This window comes from Propithecus coquereli, unplaced genomic scaffold (assembly GCF_000956105.1).
Source record: "Propithecus coquereli isolate 6110/MARCELLA unplaced genomic scaffold, Pcoq_1.0 Scaffold259, whole genome shotgun sequence".
NCBI lineage: Eukaryota > Metazoa > Chordata > Mammalia > Primates > Indriidae > Propithecus > Propithecus coquereli.
Window position 1 is genome coordinate 1,353,328 of NW_012148163.1, and position 7,288 is coordinate 1,360,615.

At 32.2% G+C, this 7,288-nt stretch overlaps 1 protein-coding gene across 1 annotated transcript in view; it reads right to left on the reverse strand.

The window, feature by feature from the left end:
- KHDRBS2 (KH domain containing, RNA binding, signal transduction associated 2) overlaps positions 1-7,288 on the reverse strand; it is a 625,035-nt gene that overhangs the window by 364,574 nt on the left and 253,173 nt on the right. The window lies entirely within an intron of this gene.

Below are 7,288 nucleotides of genomic sequence, written 5' to 3' on the forward strand. Positions count from 1 at the left end.
ATGTACCCATAATAATTTTAAAAATTAAAAAAGAATGATGATTCTGGGCTAAAGTCATTACAATATATTTAATCTCAGAATGTATACAAAATTATAATAAAACAAGAAAGGTCGATACATATGTGAATTAAAAGAGGTTAAAGAGAAATATCTACCACCAATATAAAAAGCAATTATTCTTGTTCACTAAAAGGTCAAAATACCCCATTTGGCATTGCTCTCATGAGGGAAAGACTTGAACTGAAGAAAGCATACATAGTTGGAGATTACGGATCCATTTATAATGAGATATTAAACATAAAAATGTCGGTTCTTTTAAATGTGTTGATTGGACATATTGTGTGCCTAATCAATATTTGCCTCAGACGTTTCAAAATAACATGGTCTACATTAAAATCATATTATAGTTTACAGAATGATCTCTGTTTTATAGAAATAGCAAAGAAACTTGAGAATATGCTGATGAATTTTAATAATATAAACACATACACAATTCATATACCATTCATTCTGCTATAAATAATTCTTTACCATGCTTCAGCACTTTTGTGTGTGTTAATCATATTTTTCTTTAATAGAGAGACAACTAAAGAGCCTTTGGTTGTGTTTTAAATGTTTTTCATCCCGTGTGGAGCATCGTTAAACGTCTTCTGAGACCCATCTTTGCCATATTTATGCAACTCTAGGAACACCTTCTCTAAGCTCAAGTTTTTATTTAAAGATTCATTTAAAATACTATTTTGAATGAAAAAATATTAACATTAAAAAAGCCTTAATGTTAATTATAACTACATCTCCAAACCAAACTCCAATTTGTTCAGTATGTACACTGCCTGAATAAAAATGTTTCTAGAATACTATGCAGATGAGATTTTCAAAGTCATTTGTAGAGGTAAATGATTAAATGTGCAATCAGTAGAGTGATATGTAGCTACATAATCCTATTTTTATCTACATAGCTGCCCTTTTGGTACTTAATCAAGATACTTCTTTAGCCTTTCAAATAGTCACGAAAATAACACCTTAATGTCAACTATATTTTTGTATTTAAGAATTTTACATTTCTTTAAGTAAGCCATAATTTTTCATCATTGGCATCAGATGAAATCCCTAAAGCAAATCCCTTATTTAAATGTTACATAGCATAAATCTCTTGTATGCTGTGTTCACATGTGAAAATCAGAAATATTTGTTCTTATGCAATGAAGGGGTTTGGAGAACCAACCCCTGCGCAGTCAAAAATCTGCATATAACTTTTGACTCCCCCAAAATTTAACTACTAATAGCCTACAGTTAAGTGGAAGCCTTACCAATAACATAATCAGTTTATTTACACATATTTTGTATATTATATATTGCATTCTTACAATGAATTAAGCTAGAAAAAAATATTATAAAGACAATCATAAGGCCCTTTTGGCTCCTTCCTTTTGCTCTCGCTCTGCTGAAACAATGGGTCTGGTCGTCATCTGCGGCATATGTATCATGTTCTGTAAATCTGTATCTTGCTCTTGCCCTATAATCCTGACTTTCTCTCCTCCATAAACCTCATTTCCAAGCTTGCAAAAAAAAAAAAAGAAAATCATAAGGAAGAGAAAATACATTTACAATACTGTATTTATCAATACAGTAAGTTTATGTCATCTATTTACATGATGAATATTCTGTCTGAAATGGTGGGTAACTGAAGTGACAGACCTCAGTCTACAGCACATATTAAACAATTCAACTTTTTCTTTTAATGTTATAACTTTTCTCCACTTCTTGGGTGCACATCCACCATCACTATTAGCACTTCATATGGGTCCCATGGTGTTATACAAGATGTACTGTATTTCACTAAACACAACGAAAAATATGCAAGCTCTGCAAAAGATCACTTTTTACTGATACACAATTTACTGGAGAGAGGAACCGCTCAGGTGAAGATGAAGCATCACACAGCATTTTAAGCAGATGATACAACACTTGAGCTCACTGCAATAACAGGAAGGGCTACAAAAGTATTATAGTAGTGCAGTATGTATTACAGTTAATTTTAATTCAGTTATGATTTAATACTGCATCTTTATGTTTGTTTACATTTCTCTCAACTGTGAATGGTGCATGTATGGTCTATAAGTGTTTGTGTGCATAAGTTTTAATAAGTTTTAAACGTTTTAAACTTTTTATAACACATTTGTGTATATTTTATGGTAATACATGATAAAATAGACTACCATCTACACACGTTTTATGCACTCATATCTAAATTTTTTCTCAATTTTTAAAATATTTCCAGGCTATGTGATTCATCTGCAGGTTTTTTCAAATTGTTGCAAATCTCCAAAAATATCTTCCAATATATTTATGAAAAAAATTCACATGTAAGTGGACCTGTACAGTTCAAGCCTATGTTCTAGCATAAACATTAATATTCCAATACATAAACATATGTCTTTCCATTTATTTAGATCTTCTTTAATTTCCTTCCACAATGTTTTTCAGTTTTCAACACATAAGTGTTACACTTTTTTGTTGAATTTATTCCTAGGAGTTTTATTCTTATCATTGATATTATCATAAATGGAAAATTTTTCTTTATTTTTTGGAATATTCATTGCTATTGTATAAAAATAATTTTTTTCTTTGGTATACTAATCCAGTGTCCTGCAAACCTGCTGGACTTTTTATTAGTTCTAATAGCATTTTTAGTGGATTTCTTTGGATTTTCTCTATATACAATTGTATCAATTGTAAATAGAAATTGTTCATTTCTCTCTTCTAATTTGGATGTTTTTTATTTATTTTTCTTTCCTAATTGTCCCAGATGGAACATCCAGTACAATATTAAGTAGAAATGGTAAAAGTTGACATCTTTGTCTTATTCCTTATCTCAGGGTGAACGCAGTCAGTTTTTCACCATTGAGTATGATGCTAATTTTGGGTTTTACATAGATGCCCTTTCTCAGGCTGAGGACATTCCTTTCTAGTCCTCGGGGTTTCTGTTTGTCTGGTTTTGTTTTTTTATCATGAAAAGTGTTAGATTTTCTCAGATGTTCATTCTGCATCTATTGAGATCTCATACGATCTGAAGAGAAACTCGAGTCTCATATGGTTTTCATTCTTTAATTCTGTGGTGTATTACATTTATTGATCTACAGATATTAAACAAAATATGCACTCCTGGGAATTCCCTCTTTGTGATGGTGTACAATACATTTTTATATGTGCTGGATTTGGTTTGTTGTATTTTGCTGAAGATTTGCATATGTATTCAAAGGGATATTGATTTGTAGTCTTCTTTCTTTTGCTGTCTTTGTCTGCTTTGAGCACCAGAAAAATACTGGCTTTGTAAAATAAGTTGGGAAGTGTTCTCTCTTCTAATATTTGAAAGAGTTTCTGAAAATTGGAATTATTTTTGAATATATGGTGGAATTCATCAGTGAAGATATCTGAACCTGTAATTTTCTTTGTGGGAAGTTTTTTAATTACTAATTTTATCCATACTTATCATATTTTCTATTTCTTCTTGAGATAGTTTTGATAATTTGTGTATTTCTAAGAATCTTTCCATTTCATCTAGTTATTTGATTTCTTGGCACATACTTGTTTATCAAATTCCTTCTTAATCTTTTTTACTACTTTAAGATCAGTGGTGAGTTCACTTTCATTTCTAATTTGAGTAGTTATGACTCTTGTCTTTTTTATTCAGTCTAGCTAAATGTTCACCAATTTTGCTGATCTTTATAAAGAACTAATTTTTTTTATTCTCTATTTTCCTTCTAATATTATTTCTTTCCTTTTGCTTGCTTTCATTTTAGTTTTTTTTTTCTTTCTAGTTTCTTAAGGTGGAAGTTTAGTTTATTGACTGAGATCTTTCTTCTTTCTTTAATATATGCATCTATTGTGATGCTAGAAGGGCGCCCGTGACTACTATTTCTTGTCTCTCTCTATTAAACTGCTGGTTGCTATCCCATTTTGTTTTTTGGTTCTTTGTTTGTTTGTTTTTGAGTGTTGATCACTTAGTTCCAATTTAATAGTGAGTACATACGGTGTTTGTTTTCCATTCTTGTGATATGTCACCTAGAAGGACAGTCTCCAGTTCCATCCAGGTTGTCACATAGGGTATTAATTAGTTCACCATTTTTTTAATGACTGAATAATATACCATAGTATACTTATATCACATTTTAGTAATCCACTCATGTATTGATGGGTACTTGGGTTGTTCCCACATCTTTGTAATTGTGAATAGTGCTATAAACATTCAGGTGCTGGCCAGGTGCAGTGGCTCATGCCTGTAATCCTAGTACTCTGAGACGCCAAGGCGGGAGGATTGCTTGAGGTCAGCCTGAGAGAGAGTGAAACCCCATCTCCACTAAAAATAGAAAAAATTAGCTGAGTGTGGTGGCGTGTGCCTGTAGTCCCAGCCCTTGGGGAGGCTGAGGCAGGAGGATCCTTGAGCTCAGGAGTTTGAGGTTGCTGTGGGCTAGGCTGATGCCACGGCTCTGTTGCCTGGGCAACAGAGCAAGACTGTCTCAAAAAAAAAAAAAAATTCAGGTGCAAGTGTCTCTTTTTTATAAAATGTCTTTTTCCTTTGGGTAAATAGTAGTGGGATATTAGATCAAATGGTAGGTCTATTTTTAGTTCTTTGAGGTTATCTCCATACTGCTTTCCATAGAGGTTGTACTAGTTTGCAGTGCTACAAACAGGGTATAAGCGTTCCTTTCTCTCTGCATCTACTCCAGCATCTATTATTTTTTGGCCTTTTAGTGATGGCCATTCTGACCAGGGTAATGAGATATCTCATTATGGTTTTAATTTGCATTTCCCTGATGGTTAGTGATGTCTATCACTTCTTAATATGTTCTTTTGGCCATTTGTCTACCTTCTTTTGAAAAACTTCTGTTCATGTGTTTTGTCCACTTTTTAATGGTTTTTTTTTCTTGCTGATTTGTTTGAGTTCTTTGTAGATTCTGAATATTAGTCCTTTATCAATTGTATAGATTATCAATATTTTCTCCCATTCTGTAGGTTGATTATTTCCTTTGCTGTGCAAAACCTTTTTAATTCTGTGATTCATTTGGAGCCAAAAAAGAGCCCAAATAGCCAAAGTAATCTTAAGCAAAAAGAACTAATCTGGTGGCATCACATTATCAAACTTAAAATTATACTGTAAGATAATAAGACTTAAATGTAAGGCATGAAACTATAAAAATTCTAGAAGAAAATGCAGGAAAAACTCTTCTAGACATCATCCTAGGCAAAGAATTTAGGACTAAGACTCCAAAACCAAATATAGCAACAACAAAACTAACTTTATTTTCTATTTTCTTGAGATGAATATTTAAGCGAATAATTTTAAAGTGTTTTTTTTTAAATATGTACTCATGGTTAAATATGTCCAGCTATAGCTTTATCACACATTCTTAGTCATGTATTCAAATATGTTCTTTTTTCCTTCTTCTACAACTACCATTAGAAATGACTTAAATATTCTCATTTTATCCTCTATTACTTTAAATACTTTATCATAGTTTCAACATTATTTCTCTGAGCTACATCCTAGAAGATTTTCTCAGATTATCCAGTTAATTAATTATGTCAATTATGTCAATTTTGCTATTTAATATCTCAACTAATTTTTGAATTTCATCTTTAGAATCACTTTTATTTTTTGTAATTATAATTTTTGTTAATTTTTTCTTTAATTATTTAAAATGAGTTTTTACGTGTGTATATATGTGTGTGTATGTGTGAGAGAGAGAAACAGAGAAATTGAAAGAAAGTATGAGTCAGACTTGGATTTTGCGACTATCTTACAAAGTAGTTTATTATTTGCTTATGTTTAAACTCTTGCGCTATGGTTTGAATGTTTGTGTCCTCTCAAGGTGATGGTATTAAGAGGTGGGGCTTTTGGGGAGGTAATTAGGTCATGAATGAATGGGATTGGTGCTCATCAAAGAGACCTGAGGAAGCTTGCTCAGCCTTTCCACCACATAAGGACACAGTAAGAAGGTGTCATCTAAGAAGGAGAAAACAAGTTAAACACTTAATCTCCTGTCAACTTGATTCTGGACTTTCCAGCCACTGATACTGTGAGCAATAATTTATGTTGTTTATAAATTACATTTTATGTAAATTTTAATGGTTTGAGGTTCATATACCACATAGGAATATGTATGTAGATCCCCATGTGCCTTTGGCAAAGGATTGGGGTTTCAATATATTATGGTGGATGCTTTTTCAATTGTAGCTCCTATCAGCATGAAAATCTTTCTTGGTACTTTCTTTTTGTAGCTGACATGCATTTTCTGGTCCCATTTTCATAGATGAGTATCCTTCATCGTCCCAGGCTTTACGCAATGAGCACAATTTCACACTGACATAATGGGCATATTAAAATAACCTTCATTAAGGAAATTTACTACATCTCTTCAGGTAAAAGAGCCTCTGTTTTCAGTCTCCAGATCCAAAAGCCTATCTATGGGCTAATCTCCATGCACCACCATGCTGGTGGCCTGGCAATAATCTCTCTCTCTCTTTTTATGGCATGAAGAGATTTCTTTTGGTCAATTTGTATGTAGATTTTTGTTATTATATTTTTGCTTTCATTTCTATGTGCATGTGGTTGTCCATACATCTCAATATGTCTTATTGATGAAATAAATCTTTAATATGTTTATTTATCTCCACCTCCCTATATTTTTATCAGTTCTAGTATAGTGCAAACTAATTTTTTTGGTTAAAGAGTTTTCCATTATCTGCTAAAAACGGATTAGACAACTGTATTGAATTAATTACACAGGTGCATATTGTGTTCTCACTATGTGCATAGCAAACATGCTATTCTGGAGTCCACAAAAGGAAAACTCACCTCATCCTAACAGAGCTATGATTTCATATGACAATAGGTTAAGGCATAATGTTTACAAATCACATTATGATAAGTGCTTTGAAGAGCTGTTTGAAGATGAAGAGATAGTGAAGTTGGGAATTAGGTAGATGTTCATGAAAGTTTCAAGGAAGTCAAGGTACATGAAGTGGATCTTTAATTTGTGTTATTAATAAAACATCAGTAGATAATATTGGTTGTGGTAAAGTTAGTTTGGGATCATATAATGAAATATTCAAATGCTAGGTTAAAGGATCTTGATGTCATTTAGTAAATAATAGGGGTATATTACTATAAAAGTATATGCCTAGGGAACAAGTCTGTTTGTTCACCATCCCATCTCCAGGGCCTGAGACTGTGGCTAGAATAAAGTGAGTGCATAACTGTATTTATTAAACGAACAAATAAATA